General features: G+C 38.8%; 1 long non-coding RNA gene across 1 annotated transcript in view; it reads left to right on the top strand.

Moving 5' to 3' along the window:
- The window catches only part of LOC112670677 (uncharacterized), a 43,507-nt gene extending 32,126 nt beyond the window's left edge, over positions 1–11,381 (top strand). Inside the window, exons 5-7 of the long non-coding RNA XR_007402082.1 lie at positions 4,666–4,766; positions 5,617–5,681; positions 11,180–11,381. This is a non-coding gene — a long non-coding RNA (uncharacterized LOC112670677). The remainder of the gene's footprint in view (positions 1–4,665; positions 4,767–5,616; positions 5,682–11,179) is intronic.
- The last annotated feature ends 10,019 nt before the right edge of the window (positions 11,382–21,400 follow it).

The following is a 21,400-nucleotide window of genomic DNA, read 5'->3' as shown; positions in this document are numbered from 1 at the left end:
GAATGTAAAATGGTGCAACCACTGTGGAAAACAGTTTGGCAGTTTCTTGACAAGTTAAACATAGAACTACCATATGGCCCACCAGTTCCACTCCTAGGTATAAATCCAAAAGAACTGAAAGCAAAAATATGGATAAATCTGTACACTTATGTTCAAAGTACTATTCACAATAGCCAAAAGGGGGAAATAATTAAAGTGAGTGGATTAATGGATAAACAAAAATAACATGGAATATTATTCAGCCATAAAAAGGGATGAAATTTTGTATATGCTACAACACAGATGGACCTTGAAAACATTATGCTTGATGAAATAAGTCAGACACTGAAAGACAAATATATGATTTCACTTATATGAAATAATTAGAAAATATGCATTCAGAGAGAAAGGAAGTAAAAAAAGGTTACCAAGGGGTGGGAGGAGGTGAGAGAGAGGGAGGTATTGTTAAAGGGCACAGAATTTTTGTTGGAGATGATGAACAGATTTGGGGTATAGATAATAGAAATGGTTACACAACATTTTGAATATAGTTAATGCCACGGAATAGTACACTTACTATTGGTTAAAATAAATGATATATATATTATGCCACCATAAGAAAAGTTAAATTGGTTGATTTTATCAGAGGCTTTTATAATGAATTATGAATTGCCAAAAGGGGGAAGCATAAGATACAGTGATTTGTGTGTGTGTGTGTGTGTGTGTGTTTTAATCCCAGAAAAATTTATGTGAATTTAATGGAAGATACTCTGGGAAATGTTGATCATCACAAAAACTATAGAGAAGTTTGCTAACTTGAGGCTTTAATCATCTGAAAAGATGTTCGATCTCTCCTACAATGAGTCATGCAAATTAAAAGTATAATGAGATACTATTATTTCACGAGCTATCATTATTTTTAGCTACTGGATTTATCATTATTTTTAGCTACTGGATACCACAATGAAGATAACGCATCACGTTGTTAGCTGTGAAAAAATAGGCATGCTCAGGATGCCTGGGTGGCTCAGTGGTTGAGGGTCTGCCTTTGGCTCAGGTTATGATCCTGGGGTCCTGGGATCAAGTCCACCTTGGGCTCCCCACAGGAAGCCTACTTCTCTCTCTGCCTCTCTCTGTGTGTCTCTCATGAATAAATAAATAAAAATTTAAAAAAATAAGCATGCTCATCACATGTTTGGTAAAGGTCTACAAAGAATCATATGTCAATGTCTATCAAAATACAAATGCATATTCCCTTTGACCAAGTAATTCCATTCTAGGAATTTTTTATAATATAAGTTTGCACATGTGTGAATATAAAGTTACGCACTGCTTTATCGTTTGCAGTAACAGATATAGAAAACAAACCAAGTATCCACAAGTGGAACTATATAAAGACATTTTAGGATATCCATACAATGCTGTACTACGTAGCTGGACAAGTAAAAAAAAAAGGGCATTCATTCCACTTTAGGTAATTGAGGATTACTGTCTAGCAGACCAAATCTCTCACTAAGAACAACAAAAATAGCTAGATTTTTAAAAATTTGAAAACAGAAGAGAGGTACCAATGTGACCAGCAGGGGAAAGGCCAAACTCCTGGATAGAAGGGAAACCAAGAAGCCTCGAGTCGTCTGCCATCCTGCATGAGGTATAGGAAAAGAATCTAGGAAATGAGCCAAGAGAGGTTACTGAAAAACAAGGAAACTCAGGGGAGCTTTCAGCAACCTTAAGATCTGGTAAGAATAAAAGTGGAGTTAAGGATGCTAAGATGCCCTGGGGCTTTAGGGACTAGGAGAAGGGAGGCAGAGACACAGAGACACAGTGGGACTGTGTGCAGCTTTCCCCTTGAGGCATTCATTGATGCCTCACTGCTTTGCTTGGGCTAAGAGAAGCCTTACAAAGTGGCAGCCAAGAAGTATAGAGCTTTTGGCAGTTTCATGATGAAGGGGAGTTTTTTTTTTAATGATTTTCAGGGCCAAGAAAGAGAAACAATGATAAATTCCCCAAGTTTTTATTTGGGATCCCTTAAGACCACATGCTAGGAGTTAGATGAAAGCAGAGAAAGACCAGGCATTACAAATCACTGGATAGAAAAACAGGCCAAGGTCCTGAATAGGGACTTCACCAAAGAGGATATCCAAACAGCCAGTAAGCACGTGAAAAGAAACTCCATGTCATTGTTCAGCCAGGAAATGTAAATACAGCAATGAAGCATAAGTACACACCTTTTAGAATGGCTCAAATTAAAAACACTGATATTAAGTAATAACCAAGTTTAGGCAAGGATGGATAACAACTGGAATTCTTATAAATTGCTGGTGGCAGAGTGAAGTGTTACAATCACATTGGAAAACTGGCCGTATTTGCTAAAGTTAAATATGTTACTTACACTCTAACCTAGAAATTTCATTTCTAGATTTTATACCAAACAGATACACGTATGCATGTTCACCAAAAGACAGAGATAAAAGTGTTATATTGGTACTATTTTGACTATTGTGAATAGTAGCAATGTAACGTTTTTGTCATCATGTCAAATGATAAAACAGACCCCCAAAAAGGTAGTACATAAAGTACAGTTTCATGGGATCCCTGGGTGGCTCAGCGGTTTGGTACCTGCCTTAGGCCCAGGGGGTGATCCTGGAGTCCTGGGATCGAGTCCCATGTCAGATTCCCTGTGTGGAGCCTGCTTCTCCCTCTGTCTCTGTCTCTGTCTCTACCAGTCTCTCTGTCTCTCTGTCTCTCTTTCTGTGTCTTTCATGAATAAATAAATAAAATCTTTTAATAAAAAAGTACAGTTTCATTCACACAAAATGCAAAAACTAATTACTGGTGATTGTGGTTGACTATAAAAATAGCCACAATATGTTGAAGGCCTTGCTTAGAAGTGGAGTCTCACCCCTTGAAACTAGGCGGGCCTCCTGACTTGCTTTGACAAACACAATCTGACCAATGGATGTATCAGTTGAGCCTACGCCTTAAGAAGCCTTGCAACTTCTATTCTTGCTCCTGTTACAATCCTGTCACTAGAAGAATAAGCCTGGGAGGGATTACATGGAGGAGAACCTTGACATCCCATTGAGAAGTCAGCTGGAAGCCAGGCAGTCTAGCAGACACCTACAGGAGCAAGTTCTCACCCCAAGATTAGCTGAACCTCCATCCAGATCAACAGAAATTTTCTGCTGAGCTGAGCCGAAGCTGCCACCCACAGAATTATAAAATGACTATTGTCTTAAGCCACTAAATTTTGGAGTGGTAGGTTACACAGAAGATCTAACTGATACAGAGAGTCATGGAAGAAAGAGCAGTCGTGATTGGGAGATCTGCTCACAGAGGCTTCCTGGGTATCTATAGTATTCTATTTCCTGATCCAAGTGTTGCTAACACACATGCATACACACTGTTAAGATGCATTGAGCTGTATAATTATGATATCTGGGATATAAATAATTGACTATATAATTATAAATATAAATGTTAATAATATATAATGTCTATTATAACTCTGTTCTTAATATCGTTCATAATATACTAAAATATTTAATTAAAAAAGTCAAAGTAAAATAAAGTCTTTATGTACTGAGATGTGATAATCTCTTAGCTATATTGTTAAGGAACTGGAATCCTTGAGGTCAAATCTAAACTTACTTATTGTTCATAATCAACTGCAATCTTTGAAGAAAATGGTGCTTCTATAAAAAGTAGTTTGTGCCAATGCTCACTGTGAGACTTTTTTGGAACTCAAAAATTCATGGTTTTTAAACAGGTTTTTGAATTTCAGGGGGAAAAGATAGAAGCTAGGATTATCATTTACTCATTAAATTTTTTTTTTAATGAAGAAGTTAGTTTTGATGTGCTCAGCCTAGTGGATTAACAACAACAAAAATATTGCCATATATAGAACAGGTGTTTTTATAATTGTGATACATTAGTTGGAGCTTTTGCAATGCACACTGATTCTCAAATCCACGCTTCTTTCTGAAACAAACAGAAAGCTCTACTGAGGTCTGTGGGAATCGCTGATCTGTAAAGATTCCTCAACCAAAGTTCCTCAAAGACCTAAGTGATTTGCAAATTTTGTGCCGAGAGCCAGGATGGAAACCCCCTTTCAGCTTCTCACTCTTGCTTCGTCTGGTGTCCGGAAACAGAGATGGCCATTCTGTCTGTCAAGAACCCATTCACAGCCCTTCTTCCCTGCCCTCATCATCTTATCCAATCATCCCTTGAGACTTCACTGAAGATTTCTCCTCTGTAAAGTTTATCTTGACTCTCCAAGAACATTTTTACCTATGCTACTGTCCAGACCGCCACGATAGCGATTGTCCTAACATATTATAATGGTCTCCCTGGTAGGCTGTAGATAAGTTCATGGAGGTAGAAACCATGACTTATCTGTGTAAGCCTAGGGGAGCATTTAAACATCAGGTCATAACACAAGATAGGTATTCTGTTGATATTGTTTAATGAGTGAACTTTCCCAAGTTCTAGATTGAAATGAGAAAATATATTACCTTTGGAAAATAGAATGATCCATACTGAAATATTCCAAGTGTGCTTTCTTTCCTAAGGATGCAAACCAATTTAAAACATAATATATAGTAAAATAATTGCTATTATATAAGCCACACAGTATTTGATCTTCCAGTGGTGGGCAAAAGACAAACAGTTTCTGTCTCTTTCTAGGTTTCCCATGTACCATTAGGAGAAGCTGGTAGGATTAAGCGCAAGTCTGAGCTGGCAAGAAAGTTAGCAGCATGCTGGCTCAATGAGAAGTCAGCAAGAAGGTAGGAGGATGGCTTCTCCATCTCATTACCACTGCCAACCAGTTGTAAAGAAGATGTAAGATGTGGGAAAGAGACCTAGACCCAAAGCTTACCTGCCTCAGAGGAAAGGCTGCTCCCCAGGCCTTGTCCCCCACAGGGTGGAACCAGATGGTCTTCTATGCTTGCCATGGTACCCATAGCCTACTGCATGAACCCCAGCTGGGGCCCATTCTTGGGAAGCCACAAACCTATCTTAGGAAGATGGTCAGGAGACACCTGAAGCTTTCATCAGTTGCTGTCAATGCTTCCCAAAGCCCCTCGGATCTACTCTGTGGCCTCTCCCTTGATCACCAGGAAAAGGGGTGCCCATCTGACAGCCAGGATTAAATATCTGAATTTAATGCACCCCACTTATGCTGTTATTAGCACATTCCTGGGCTTACCCTACTGCTTCCAGAGAATTGCTCTGGCAACCCAGAGACTTTACTGCTCTTTCCCTGATACATGGGATATATAAGGGCACCCTAGATTCATTCATATAAAGAACAGGCAGTGTAAACTTGCAAAGTGCCCAAGCCTCAGAACAGTGCAGGCAATGGCCATACCTACCAAGAGATGATACAGGATGCTTCCCACAAGTTCTGATATAGGACAATGCCAGTAGCTGTCTGGTCCTGTTTTCTCCCCATCTTCACTCTTAATTCCCCTCCTTCCCTTGCCAATTACTCTATTATATTTCTTAGCCTTTATATCTACATTCAATATGTCTGTGTAGACACCATATAGAAGAGTTGTTTTGTGTGTGCGTGTATTTTAAATTATATTCATGGCGTTATGCTATTAATCAGTTCCCATTTCTATGTCCCCATAGAAACCTACCATATTTTGAAACCTACCCATATTGCTGCATGTAAACTCAGTCCATAACTGTTCCTGGTAAGTAGCACTTTTCATCTACACATTCCCCGGTGATCTTCAACTCCTTCAAACCATGCTGCTAGGAACCCGAACTAAGTTGGCTTCCTAACTTTGAAGTCAGCCTTGGCATGGAATCATACCTAGGGATGCCCTGTTTTAACAAACTAAAATAATTGAAAGGCTGTTTAAGTACTTTAAATATATTCTTTTCCCTGTTTAAATCTCTTTTAAACTCTCGCCCAAACCTGCCTTTTGAAACTTGGGCTTGTTCCATTGCTACCCTCTTTCCCTTTTCTGGTTTCTGGGCCATTCTTTCCTCCCTGGATTTGTTTCTCTTCTGTTTCCTTTAGTTTCCCGCTCCTTCCTCGCCTGCTAACACCATCTTAGCCAGGAGCCAGGTAGGGAAGGGAGCAAAAGGGGAAAGGCTAATATTAACACTTTCCCCAGCTTTTTTTTTTTTTTTTAAATATTCTCCATTAGCTTTCTCTGTAACAAATGACAGTGCTGACTGGGGAGTTTTGCTATTTACTAATACTGTGTTCTCTTTGACCAACTGAAAGATATTTTTGAATGACATATGACCAATATGCATGAATTTATTCTTTTTTTTTTTGCATGAATTTATTCTTGATGATTATAAATGAACTAGATGCATGTCCACTTGACATATCATAACAGATAATGCATGCAGCCTTTCATGAGGAGCCTCGACACCAATCAGTACCTACCTCCCTAATTAATACCTGCACCCTCTCCCGTGGCACTCCCAAAGCCCTTACTCTGCTCTAAAACAATAGCATAGCAATTCCTACATTCTAGCATACTCTATACTGTTTGTATTTATCAGGTTTAGGTCACCGTATGCCACCCCTTTCCTCCTTAAGAGTGAGTTTCTGTGTCCACCATGTTCTCTGATGTATCCTAAGCACTAAGAACAATGCATGCCTAGCATGCAGTACAGATCTTTGAGAATGAAGAAATGAAGGAATAGGTGATCTCCATTGGTGTTCCCTGGCCATCATATGGTTCTTTTGGGGCACTTTCACAAATCCTGCAGAAAGTTCTTCTCCAGGAACATCAGCATCTACCTCCCTCAGTCTTCCTCCAAGCGGCCACTCATGGCAACCTCCTCAGTGCTTACGTCGGTGGGGTTCTTTCTGCCAGTGTCTTCATCTGGAAGGAAGCCCTCCTTAGTGGAGTTCATTTTAAAACAACCTGCAGGCCCAGTCTCTGCTTTGGGACCTGCGATTAATCTGTGGGTACTATGCCCCAGAAGAGGCACAGCTTGCTTTCAATGGCACCCTCTTCTCTTGGTCACTGCCAGGCAGATGGCTCCTGCCATCTTTAACTTGAGTCTTCCAGGCACCTGACACCACCAGCTCCCTCTGTCCCAGGCTTCAAGTTCTTCAGCTCTTTCTCAGGGGGTGTCTGCAGAAGGAAACACACCTTTCCCTCCCCCATGGGGATGGGAGACAATGGGAATGATACTAAACTCTAGCAAATGTTTCCAAAATCCTATCACCTGGCCTCCTTAGCTACTACTCTTATATATTCGAGGTGCCACTTAAAATGTTCAGACACCACCTTTTGCAAATCCTGTATATTTGGAACATACTCATATGAAAATTTAAGTATTGTTTATCTGAAATTCAAATTCAACTGAGGCTTGCTCCATTTTACTTGGCAAACTTACACACAACTGGTACAGTCCTTGTGTTGAAATAAAGACCACTTAATACCACTTTGGCCTTTGGGCCTCAAATAAAGAAAGAGCAATGATACCAAAGAAGTCCATCCACAGAACAACATGCTAAACTACCTGGTACTCACGATGTATAATTTCTCTCATTTGTAACATTCTTTGCCACCCTCTCACACTCTATTTCCATAAACCAGATTTTTGTATTATCATCTACTAGAATGGATTCATCAGATCCAATTTGATATATCTTTACCTCAATTTCATACCTTTAGGAGAAGCCATATTATAACTTTTTATATGGTGGAAGTGGGCATTAATCATACCAGACTTTAGAATCGTTCAGGCAAATGTTTCTCTTTTGTGGAAAATTCCTTGCCCAAATACTTAAAACATTCAAGTCTGTTATTATCTGAGAACTGGTCAGGCCTGCAGGTGTCTTTAGAAGAACTTTCTAAGCAGAAGTCCCTACCTCTCCAGGGCAAGAAATGAAACTGTGGCTTCTTAAATAAATGGATCAGCTTTAAGTGACACCTGGCCTTTCTCATTGTCTCATTAAAAACTGTCTGAAGACACACAAAGCTGACAGACCATGTATAACACCAGTGAAAACTAGAACAATGAACTTATTTCCAGAATCTAGGAGAACTCGGCTTTATTACCAGATAACTATAACTATAACCAGACTCATAAGCACTGAGCCATGGAGGGGAGGGGGACACCATGTGCTTTACTTCTAAAGGGAAGAAAAAAATCCTGAAAGAAACTCAAAGAAGAGAGAAAAATCCTTTGTTTCTCCTCCACTGCATGATGCTTTGTTGAGAAACACATGAACTGCACCTACCAGAAAACCAGCCGGCTAATCACTCACTGAGCTCATGTTTTGTTGTTGTTTTTGTTTTTTTTGTTTTTTTTTAGGACAGCCAGATGGTAATTTCTCATTTCAGTCACTCCCACCTCACCCCTATCTACATCCAGAGACTTCAACTCTTCAGAAAACACCTGGGCAAGACTTGGGTTGTGGGTTACCAGCATAGTAGTCTCCATAAATAAACACTATGGGCCTGGGAGTAGATAGAAATAGAAGCAGTGAAAACCAGGGCTATAGTTTTCCATGTGGTCCATCTGTTCCATGTGCTGGAGAGCCAGCGATGGACGTAGGAGTGGATCCCATTTCTGTCTGAGGGAGCAAAACTAGACAGGAAATGTGTGAGGCGCTGGGCTCACCAACCTACCTACCATCTGTGACTCTAGGAAAGAGACTCAGCCTCTGCAGAAGTGGTCAGAGCACAGGGGCTGGGGCTCACCCTCGGGCTTCCCAGGTGAGGATGGAGCAACATTCAAAGCAGGAGGGTGAAGGGAAGGGTATCACCTACTGGAGTACTCAGAAAAAGGAAACTTCTAGATATTTTAGGTCAAGGAAGTAAAAGAAAAAGTTATAAGTTGTTTGTGTTTCACAAGATGATGAAATGCGATGGAAGAAGGGTAGCGAGGGAATAGACCTGCAAGTGATAAGATGAGAAGAAAGCAGGGTTTATTGAAGTCGAAAATGCCGTAAGGAAACCAAAAATTTCAGAAAGTAGAAATAGCAGAGTTGGCATTGACAGACTGAATACGTAATGTGGAGGGCCAACTTGAGAATTCGTTATGGAATAAAGAGGAAAAAGACAAAAATGGAAATGGGAAGAAAGAGAAATGATGGATACAGAAACTCAAAACAGAGATCTAACTCAAGATCTAAGTGATGCTCTACATGGAAATACTGGTGAGTCAATTAAAGAAAAACGATGGATCAAAGTTCAAGAGTTTTGTCTCTAGAAGACAGCACAGCACAGCACAGTTAACAGGAAGAGCAGACGTTGAAAGATGGTAAACTGACAAAGGGATTACCATCCAGAAGAGCAAGGACGGATGAATGAATGAATGAGTGAGTGAATGAATGAATGAATGAACAAACAAACAAACTGCTCAACCAGAAAGTGGGCAAAAGATGTATAAACTGAATACATTGCAAGAGGAAACCTAAGTGACTAATAACATGAAAAGAAGTTCAGCCACACTGGAAACCACAGAGATGCAATTCAAAACAAGACACTATGCTTCATCTGTCCAAATAGCAAAAATAGGAAAGTTTGATTATATACTAGAAAGTGCTGGGGTGCCTGGGTGGCTCAGTCAGCTAAGCACCTGACTCTTGATTTTGGCTCCATAAAATCAAGATTGGCTTGATCAGGTGGTGATCAATCTCAGTATCCTGGGATTGAGCCCCACATTGGGCTCTGTGCTCAGAGGGGAGTCTGCTTGAGGTTCTCTCTCCCTCTGCCTCTGGCTCTTCTTCCTCTTCTTCTTCTTCTTCTTCTTCTTCTTCTTCTTCTTCTTCTTCTTCTTCTTCTTCTTCTTCTTCTCTCTCTCTCAAATAAATAAATCTTTTTTAAAAAGTGCTGGTGAGGATGAGGAAAGAGTGGGATTATAGATGACCTTCTGGAGTGCCATCTGGCCATGCATAATGTATTTGGATGCCCTTTGACTCATGAGTATCAGCAGAAGAAGCAGGAGATAGTGGAGCAGGAGAAAGAAGTGAGGAGAGAGAGGCACAAGGAGGAGCAAAGAAAAAAGAAAAATAATAGCTAATCAGGAAGAAGAAAGTAAAAGAAGGGAGAGAGTTGAGAGGAATAAGCCAAAACCACTTTTGTTTTCTTTTTACTTTTCTGTACTTTTCATTTTTAATAATGTGTTTTATAATACATATGTATTATACATGAGTTTTATGATGCATTATACATTCACATCAAAAAGAAGTTATTTTTTAAGCATCCATAATCCCACCACCCGAGGTTCATAACTACTGTTAACATTTGGTATATTTCTTTTGGAACATTTTCTGTGCATAAGCACTTTCCCAAATCATTAAATATTCTTCAAAAATGACTTCATCATTTTTAAAAATTGCATAGCATTACATTAATTGAAGGTACCATAATCATTTCTAATGTGTTCCCATTATAGAAAATAGATGCTATTTCTGAATTTTAAAACTACAATTAAACACTTTTTCACAAACTTTGTTGACATTCCTGATCACTTTTTAGCTATGCCTTTATGGATGTGGAATGATTGTTTAAATATTGTTTGTTTGTTTGTTTGTTTGTTTGTTTTTAGAGAGAGAGGGAGGTGGAGGGAGAGAGACAGAGGAACAGAGAGAAAGAGAGAGAGAGAGAGAGAGAACCTTAAGCAGGCTTCAGGACCAGCACAGAACCCAAAACTGGGCATGATCCCAGGACCCTGAGATCATTACCTGAGCCAAAATCAAGAATTGGACACTTAGGGATCCCTGGGTGGCGCAGCAGTTTAGCGCCTGCCTTTGGCCCAGGGCGCGATCTTGGAGACCCGGGATCAAATCCCACGTCGGGCTCCCGGTGCATGGAGCTTGCTTCTCCCTCTGCCTGTGTCTCTACCTCTCTCTCTCTCTCTCTCTGTGACTATCATAAATAAATAAAAATTAAAAAAAAAATTTTTTTTAAAAAGAATTGGACACTTAACTGACTGAGCCACCCAGGAGCCCACCTCCCCCCCCCCACCCTTTTTTGAGAGAGAGAGACTGTTTAAACGTTGTTAAGGTTCCTTATTCCGTATTACCCCATTGCCTTCAAGAACAATTATAGCAGTTAATTCTTTCTCCTATCAAGTGAAATTTCCATGTACCATCACCAAACTTACATTTTTAAAAGTTTATGCTAATTTAATAAGTGGGATATTATAACATTGTTTGAATTTGCCTTTTTTATTGGTAGTAAACTGTAAAATTTTACACTTCCAGGCCATCTGTTCTCCACCAAATCTGGGTGAAAGCATCACCTTCTCATGGGGCAATAACCACCTGATACAGAATTCCCATCTGCAGCCTAACTTCACCAGCCCCCACACTCCCACTCCCTTTGCCCACCTCTGCCTTCTACTTTGCCATAGCAATTACCACCTTCTTGTATACTTTAAAATTTACTTATTCATTGTTTTTATTATTCATTTTCTGTGTGTCTGTCTTCTCCTACTTGCATGCAATCTTCTCAAGAGCAAAGATTGTTGTATATTTTGCTCATTGCTACACCCCAGGATTCTAAAAGAAGACTTGGTTCATGGTAGGCTCTCAATAAATGTTTTGTTTAATGAGTATTACCGAACTTTCTTGAAAAGTATTTAGTCCTTCAATACATGAGCAGGTAAATAAACTATGGTGCATCCATACAATGGAACATTATTGTATGATAAAAAGAAATGAGTTCTTAAACCATGAAAAGACACAGGAGAAATTTAAATGCATGTTGCTAAGTAAAAGAAGCCAGGGTGCAAAGGCAGCATAATGAATCATTCCCACAGTATGACACTCTGAAAAAGGCAAAAAGTATAGGTAGCAAAAAAAATTTGATGGTTTCTACAGGCTCAAGGGAAGGGAAGGAGGATGAATAGGTGGAGCAAGGAGGTTTTTTGTGGAACTACCTGTACGATACTGTATTGGTGGACACATGACATTATCTATTTGTCAAAATCCTGACAACTACACAACACAAAGAGGGAACCCTTTGTGGGGTTCCATAGAGGGAATCCATAAACTATGGATTTTAGTTAATAATAATGTGTCAGCATTGGTTCCTCAGTGATGACAAATGCACCACATCAACGTAAGAGGTGCTAATAGGAGGACCTGTGAGGGGAAGGGGGACGGGGTGTTTGAGAACACTGCAGTTTCTATGCAGTTCTTCTGTAACTCTAAAACCCTAAAAACTCTTAAAAAAAGAATAACTTAATTTTAAAGCAAACAAAATATCTATACTTTCTCCTGGTTCTCCTATGCTTTGCTTCTTTTATCTGTAATCTTTCCTCCGTCTTGAATCATATATAGCATGAAATGAGAAACTAAATTTAATTGAGACATTATCAACCAATCTTTGCAACAGCAACACTTAGTCTTACATGTATGTGTGACTCTCTTTCACATTAAGTCTTTAAGTCTAAAAATGCTTGTCATATTTTAGTCTCTTTTGGATTATTCCTGCAAGGTATAGTAAAGTTTTAAGATATATAACTTTTAATATATTTAAAAAACTGACATTACTGGTTTCTCCTAATTGCTCTTCTTTATTACTTTTGTTCTTTGCTACTTTTACCCACTTATCTTCCAGTTGAACTTCAGAAACCCTTTCTCAAATTCCAAACTGGGGTTCTAAATAGCATTGTGTTTAATCGTTATCTTTATAATACTGAATGATCTCATTTAGAGATGTAGCAGTCTCTGAACTTAAGCATCTTCTGTATATTCATTTTTTAAATTTGGGTTATCTAATTCATATATATTTTTGTGCAGTTTATTTCCAAGTTGCTATATTTTGCTAGTCTGTTAAATGTTTCCCATAGGATTTTCCAAAATTGATCACCACTATTCATATAGTATATATAGTCATTTTTGATATATTTATGTTTTAGACTCACTTATATTTCTTGTTAATTTAATAGGTTTTCAGAGTTGGTGCTCTTGTATTTTCAGAGTTGACTCATATAATCTGCGAAATCTTCATCATGTCTTTTCATTTTTGTGTGCTTCATCTTTTTCTTTTTTTTTTTTTCTTTTTGGTCTTACTGCACTGGTTCATACTTTCCAGAATAATATAAATAATCATAAAGATGAATGCATCCTTATTACATTTCCTAATTTAAAGTAAAAGACCATGTACAACCGGTGGTGTTGCTTGGAATTAGTTTCAAGAGTTCCACCAAAAAATATGAAAACACATATAGTACACAAGTTTATTAGTTGAAAAACATACAGGAGCCATTAATATTCTAATGAAAATAGTGACTTTTTGAGAGAGAATATGCAACATTTTTTACTTCCTTAATCACAAAAGTCTGTCATCTGGGACACTTAGTAATATTTCTCAGAAGCAGTGTTTCATGAAACACACTTTGGGAAGATGTCTATTGATTATTAACATGACATCAAAAAAAAATGACATCAACTGTTGGTTTGAAAGTCAGCTCCTACCAAGTCTTTCATTCATTTATCTATCAAATATGTAGTAAGCCCCTACTACATGCCAGGGCTCTGCTAATGCTAAAGATTCAATGAAGCTCTGAGATGGTGCTCCTAATGCACAAAACCTTCCGTCTAGTGGAAGATACACAGAGTAAACACAAAATATCATGGAGTAGAGTGCCTAAGGAACACGGAGGAGGGAAAACTAATCCAGGCAAGGAGGTTGGAGTTGTCAAGGAAGTTTTCTGGAACTAGCGATAGGCTTCAAAAAGATGAGTATTGACTTGACATTTTGGGGAAGGGCTGGAGGCAATGGCGGTTGACAGCAGAGATGGCTCTTCCAGGCAAAGAAGAATGTGCCTGGAGGAAAACACATAGCATATCTGAGAAACTGAAAGAATTGAGGAGTGAACTATAGAAGGTGATGGAAACCATGTATGACACAATGAGTGTTTTAGAAATCCCTGCCCTGACTGCAGTAGAGAGAAAGGAACCAAGGTGGGCGAGCCCAGCACCAAGGAGGCCAGTTAGCAAGCTGATGTACTATCAAGGCAAATGTGGCCTTTGTTCATCTTTGAAAAGGATTAGGAGGGATGCCTGGGTGGCTCAGTGGTTGAACGCCTGCCTTCAGCTAAGGGGGTGATCCTAGAGTCCCAGGATCGAGTAGCACATCAGGCTCCCTGCATGGAGTCTGCTTCTCCCTGGGCCTGTGTCTCTGCCTCTCTCTCTCCCTGTCTCTCATGAATAAATAAATAAAATCTGAAGAAAGAAAGAAAGAAAGAAAAAAAGAAAGAAAGAAAGAAAGAAAGAGAGAGAGAGAGAGAGAGAGAGAGAAAGAAAGAAAGAAAGAAAGAAAGAAAGAAAGAAAGAAAGAAAGAAAGAAAGAAAGAAAGAAAAAGATTAGGAAATAAACCAAGTCATTTCTCTACTTCCTTCAGCTTGTATTGCTGCATTTATTCATTTTATTAAAAAATAGATGCCTTGGCTATCATCTCTCAGCTGTCTCTAGAAATAAATGCTTTCCAGAAACTTTCAACACAACCATACATTCATAGCTTTTAATTTGCAGTCAGTGTAAGAAATAGGATACAGAGGCCCTTTGTCTACCACAAATTTCTACTGTGTGTCTCAATGTATCTTATAGACAGAACCATGTAATAATTCATGTCAGAATTAAACATTAAACATATTTCTTACCTTATAAAATTTTGTTTTTGTATTTTACTTTATTAGAATAAGATGTGACTATTATATTTTGCTTTCCTTTCTTTCCAAGAAGCTCACTGCTAAAGTTTTAACTCAATTACAATAGACTTTCTTAGCTTCTCTCCTCACCCTTTCTCCAAGTTTTTGGTCCATAGTCTTTTATTTTCTTTGTATTACCAAATTGTATTTTTTAATATGACAAACTTTAATCTTTCACAGAATATACTTGAGGGGCAAAGATGAGGGGAGAGAAAATGTTTCACCTATTATTTTCTGTGGGGCAATGATAATAATAATAATAAACTATTGTTAATTAAAAAAATATTATCCTTATTTATTTAAGAGTCAGAGAAGTTAAAGGCTACTTGGGTGGCTCAGTAGATTAAGCATTTGAGTCTTGGTTTTGGCTCAAGTCACAATTTCAGGGTGGTGAGATTGAGCCCAGCGTCAAGCTCCACACTCCGTGGGGAGTCTGCTTGGGATTCTGTCTCTGGCTCACTCACTCTCTCACTCTCTCTCTCTCACTTTAAAATAAGTAAATAAATAAAATCTTTAAAAATAATAATAATAAATAAATCTATGTCTTTGATCCCAATCTTACCCTATTCTACTCTCCTATGCCTAAAACGCAGGAGAACTTGAAGAGGGTGAATTGAATCTATGAGGCTTTAAATTAAATTTAAAATAAAAATATTTGTCCTTCTCTGATTGACTTACTTCACTCAGCATAATACCCTCCAGTTCCATCCATGTTGAAGCAAATGGTGGGTATTTGTCATTTCTAATGACTGAGTAATATTCCAGTGTATAGAGAGACCACATCTTTATCTTTTCATCTCATCAATAGTTTGGCTATTGTGGACATTGCTGCTATAAACATTGGGGTGCAGGTGTCCTGCTGTTTCACTTCATCTGTACCTTGGGGATAAATCCCCAGTAGTGCAATTGCTGAGTTGTAGAGCAGTTCTATTTTTAACTCTTTGAGGAACCTCCACACAGTTCTCCAGAGTGGCTGCACAAGTTCACATTCCCACCAACAGTGTAAGAGGGTTCCCTTTTCTCCGCATCCTCTCCAACATTTGCTGTTTCCTGTCTTGTTAATTTTCATCATTATCACTGGTGTGAGGTGGGATCTCATTGTGGTTTTGATTTGTATTTCCCTGAGGGCAAGTGATGCAGAGCATTTTCTCATGTGCTTGTTGGCCATGTGTATGTTGTCTTTGGTGAAATTTCTGTTCATGTCTTTTGCCCATTTCATGATTGGATTGTTTGTGTCTTTGCTGTTGAGTTTAATAAGTTCTTTATAAATCTTTGATACTAGCCCTTTATCTGATATGTCATTTGCAAATATCTTCTCCCATTCTGTAGGTTGTCTGTTGTAGTTCTGTTGTCTGTAGGTTGTAATTTTGTTGACTGTTTCTTTTGCTGTGCAGAAGCTTTTTATCTTGATGAAGTCCCAATAATTTATTTTTGCTTTTGTTTCCCTTGCCTTCATAGATGTATCTTGCAAGAAGTTGCTGTGGCCAAGTTCAAAAAAGATGTTGCCTGTGTTCTCCTCTAGGATTTTGATGGATTTTGGACTCACATTTAGATCTTTCATCCATTTTGAGTTTATCTTCATGTGTGGTATAAGAGAATGATCTAGTTTCATTCTTCTGCACATGTCCAATTTTCCCAGCACCATTACTGAAGAGACTGTACAAACATTATATGGTCTCATTCATTTGGGGAATATAAAAAATAGTGAAAAGGAATAAAGGGGAAAGGAGAAAAAATGAGTGGGAAATATCAGTGAGGGTGATAGAACATGAGAGACTCCTAACTGTGGGAAACAAAAAGGGGTAGTGGAAAGGGAGGTGGGCGGGGGGATGGGATGACTGGGTGACCTGCAATGAGGGGGGCACTTGATGGGATGAGCACTGGGTGTTATGCTGTATGTTGGCAAATCGAACTCCAATAAAAACATATACAAAAAAAAAGGAAAGAAAGAAAGAGAAAGAAAGAAAGAAAGAAAGAAAGAAAGAAAGAGAAAGAAAGAGAGAGAGAGAGAGAGAGAAAGAAAGAAAGAAAGAAAGAAAGAAAGAAAGAAAGAAAGAAAGAAAGAAAGAAAGAACCTTACTTAGGGCAGCCTGGGTGGCTCAGTGGTTTAGTACCGCCTTCAGTCCAGGGTGTGATCCTGGAGACCTGGGATTGAGTCCCATGTCAGGCTGCCTACATGGAACCTACTTCTCCCTCTGCCTGTGTCTCTGCCTCTTTCTCTCTCTCATGAATAAATAAAATCTTTAAAAAAATAAAATGAAAATATTGTTAACATTATAAAGGAGCACTGGGCTGGCTCAGTCAGTAGAGCATGCAACTAGATCCTGGGGTAGTTAGTTCGAGCCCCACGTTGGGCATAGAGTTTACTTAAAAGAAAACTGTCAGTATACACAATGTATATATATGTAAAATCACCATATCATACTTTAAATATCTTACAATTTTATTTGACAATTGTACCTCAATAAAAGTGAAAACATTTTAAAAATAAAAATAAATAGAACAATTCCAAAGGGTGAAATGACAGGATGAGATAGATCATGGCTAATGAAAACTTATCAAAAAAATTTGTGAGAGTAAAAAATACTGATAAAATTAAAATTATTTAGCATAAATCAGAGAAAGGTGAGAAATTATTTCAAGCATATAAAAGATAGGTTAGTTGGGCTCCTTAAGGTAGATGAGGTTACCCAGTTTCCTTCAATTAACAGGGTTTCTTATAAAGCTGAATACAGGAACTGAAGAATACAGAAAACAGCCTCATACTCACACTCATGAACCCTGGATCAACTTCTAGGACACAAACCATGTTGAGTCATTTGGTTGCCCTTTCCTCTCCATGGCAGGTGAACATTGCTGCTCATTCTAGTGAGCATCATCATGGCCATCATGGCCACACAGCTCCACACAGCTGCTCTGTATTTGTTAAGATGGCTTCCCTACCAACAGACTCTCCCTGTAGTCTCTGCCTTGAGGTTTTTGATGACTCATGGATTCTGCTCACCTATTGTCTTCGTTAATCTTGAACAATGGCTGATTGAATCTTCAGCTTCTAACCAGGTTCAAGCATGTCCATTTGGCAGATGTATCCATCAGGTCATGTAGGTGACTGATGATCAGCCTAGATGGCTGGGATGACTGGTCACCAACCCCAGGCACCTGGCCAGGATTCCTGGATGCAGACGTTGCCATTGCATTCCACTCTAAACACTTTACAAACTTCAAACTGAGGTCCTGTTCTTGGTGTTTCCAAGGGAGACCAGAGAGACAAACTTTGTCCATCTCAAAGATAGAAATACTAAAATAGTTTTTAATGGCTGAGGGAAGAATGTAAGTAAAAAAAGAAACAAATTCTTTATAATAATGAGACCTGATAAGTAATGCAATGAGACCCTTAAGTTGAAAAGTCTTGTCCCTAAAAATCAATGAATGTTTGAAGTGACATAATTTAAGTCTACTTATAAGATTCCAACTAATCCCACATATCTAGTTTGGCCATATGATAATTACTAATGAGTAGAACAGGTTTCAAGTATTATTCAGAGGCAATAAAGTCTCCTGCCTTTCACACATGCACCCACACTTTGAATTTCTCCATATCCATCACATTTCTTTCACCCCTTACCAAACAGGCATCCATCTCTGAGCCTGGGTCCTCAGAGGGAAGAGTTCAATTCTTTGGAATTTGTTGACATGGAAAGCAATGTAGATCCACTGTAGCAGCACTATCAATGACCTCTGCATGGCCCTTTGTCCCTCACCATTTTAGTGTACAATGGCAGAGCTTCCTCCTGCAATCCATGAAAGTCAGAGGGCTTTCTCTGACTGCTGAGGTCCACTCTGCCCATTGGCTTGGCAGATCAAATTAGCAACCTCATCCTGTGCTAGTAAAAAGAAACTTCAACTAATAATGACTGTGCTTATCCCAATCCTCCTGCCATGTGGTAGCATGACTCTGGGATATGTAGACACCATTTCCCAGTTTAATCAATAAGATTAGGTTCCAAGTGGCACCTTGCTTTCCTGCCTCATTTCTCCACTCTCCTACCATTGTTTCCTAGGATCACCTCCCAATAAATTACCTTCACTTGGAATCTTTGACTCAAGACCTGTTTTCAAGGGAATTCAAACCAAGACGCCAAATGTTACCTAACCCCTTGTATTTTACTCAATGATGGAAGTGTTCATTTGTTACTTACTGATTATACCGATGGTTCCCAGTACTGGCAGTGACCAATCCTGGTTCTATTTGCATAGGAATTAAGGGGTTACCAGGACTTGACTTCCAGTGCTGAAACCAAATAAGTTCTGGGCCAACTGGGTTGAGATGATCACCCTACCTGAATATCGTCTGCCTGTGCTGGTGAGTATATGCAGCAGTTTCCTTCTCATGGGCTCTACTCTACCTTCATCACCAAAAGCTTCTAAACAGACAGGAGGCAGACAGCTGGAGGTTACTCTGAATTAACCAAGGACGGAACAGTATCATTAGCATGTGGGTTAATTAACTGGAAAAGAAGCAGAATTCTTCACCCATTGTGCACAATAGGCATGCTGAGGAAGGAGAATACAGGGCTCGAGAGCCTGAGTGGACCATATGACTCACAATCATTGCTTTGAGATAGGGACGAGTAGTTATCATCTAACAGTTATTCATAGTTCCTCACTGTGTCTAGCACAACAACTTCACATTTTGCCAAAAGTCCTGCAACACTTCATGGGATGTAAAAAAATTGAGATGTTCATTAAACCAGGTGTCACTAAGTGTAGTGTTCAACTCTTAAACACATCAAGGTATGTTAAGGCCTCTTGTGGCACTAGCTCATTGTCTTGCTAAGTTCTGAAATGAGCTCTCAAGTATATCCTTTCTAATGGAAAAATAAAATCACAATCACTTTCATGATGTATCAAGGCTCTATGGCCAGGAACATCAGTCCAATACCTGGCATGTCCCAATGCTTCCATAAGGATACTTGGGTTGTAATGATGTATGAAAACATTTTGTAAACCGTAAAGCATCATGTAAGTTGATTAACCCATAATTCATTCATCACACATCATGGTAACAATTAAAACTATAAAATTTTATATTAATGTGCTGGAATCATTTTAATTTGGATTGTGAACAGGGATTTTTTTTTCTTTTTTATCACTCATCCCCGGCCCTAGAAACATGAATGGCACAGATCAGGTAATCAACAAATATTTGCCTTTATGAATACATAACCAAATAGTGCTGCCTTGTGGACCAAGATCTGCGCATCAGGGCCTAGAGGCCCCCTGAATTAATGCCTTGATAAGAATATCTCCTTCATTCTAGTTTTAAAGGAAAGAATGTATTTTATTACAGTTCTTGAATTGTACTACAATCTACATCATTACAAAGACTTTAAACTGTTCTTTCTTTTTAATGGTCAAGTCTATGTGATGTTTATGTCTTACAACATAGACTTGTATGCTATTGTATGCATGTTGAATGCTTTCTCTTCCTGAGGAACTAATATGTTTCTTCCTTGCTGATAATGAAAAATAATGGAATTTTCCATATTTCCTTTTTTATGTTGCCTTCTAGGAAGCTCAGAAACCAATTTTATATGTATTTCTATTCAAATTTAACTTCTTTTTTTTTTAAATCCCTTTGAATCTTAATTTTAAGGAATTACTTTTCCTTTAAGACATTCCATATGTATCTGGGAGACAGAAAATCACTATGTTTGATGCCATGAATTTTAAGAACGTAATAGTAGGTACCTAATTTACCGAGGCATTGTTCTAGATTTGTGATAGTATCATTCTTACTTTACTCTGAAGACTTTTAAAAGTTATCATGTAGTGTCTACAGAACCTGATAACTCCACTTTAACGTTCATGAAATCAACCAAACTTGCATGTTTCAACCAAATTGAGAAATAGTATTATGGACTTACTTAGGCAATGGGAAGGCTATTTGGAATATGCTATTCCAGGTACAGACAAAATCCACATTTTGCAGGTAGAAAACATAGCTAGCTCCCTCTACTACCTAATTATTTGAATTAGTTTTTTTTCTACTGGATGAGGAGCTGAAGCTTCAAACCCCACATGGCCAATAAAGCAGCCAAATCTGCAGTCTTGTACCCTAAATGTTTATAGTGTTTGGCCTCTTAAATAATAATTTCAATATAGACAGTGGAGCTAAGTGATTAAGAATATAGAGTTTGGCTTTTGAAAAACCCTAGACTCTGTCACTTAGTGCCACTTGAGCTCACTAATAACTAAGTCAGTACAACTCATGTGCAAGAAATTGGATCCATTTGAGCCTTGGTCTTTTCTTTAAGTGTTAGCCTCTCCAAGGCCAAACCCCCAAATAAACCAAACTTGCTCCAGTGAAGATGGGACCAGTTTCTGATGATTATTGCAACTATACCATCCCCAGGGTGGGAGACCTCTCTCTATATCTGCCTTTCTGTAAACCCTTCGGAGACCAGGAAGAGATTCACACAATTCTCAGAAGTGTCAATCTGATGGGCACACCTGTCTGGTATCAGCTATTAGGGCTAGAAAACCTAAGGCCTGGCTCCTAGTTTGTTGGGACATATTTACCTGCCCTGATCCTTGGGCTTTCTCTTCCTGATTAGAGTCCATGGCCACCAACTGGGTCATGTAGTCAACTCCCCCAACAGGAGCCCAATCCTGGGGCTGCTGCCTCTGCTACCTGCTATAGTTGTCACTCTCCAGCACCTCTCAGAGCATACTTGTGACCCACTGAGCATAGACTCTCACTGG

This window comes from Canis lupus, chromosome 14, assembly GCF_003254725.2.
Source record: "Canis lupus dingo isolate Sandy chromosome 14, ASM325472v2, whole genome shotgun sequence".
NCBI lineage: Eukaryota > Metazoa > Chordata > Mammalia > Carnivora > Canidae > Canis > Canis lupus.
Note: the sequence above shows the minus strand (reverse complement) of the source record. Positions and strands in the feature narration are given on the sequence as shown.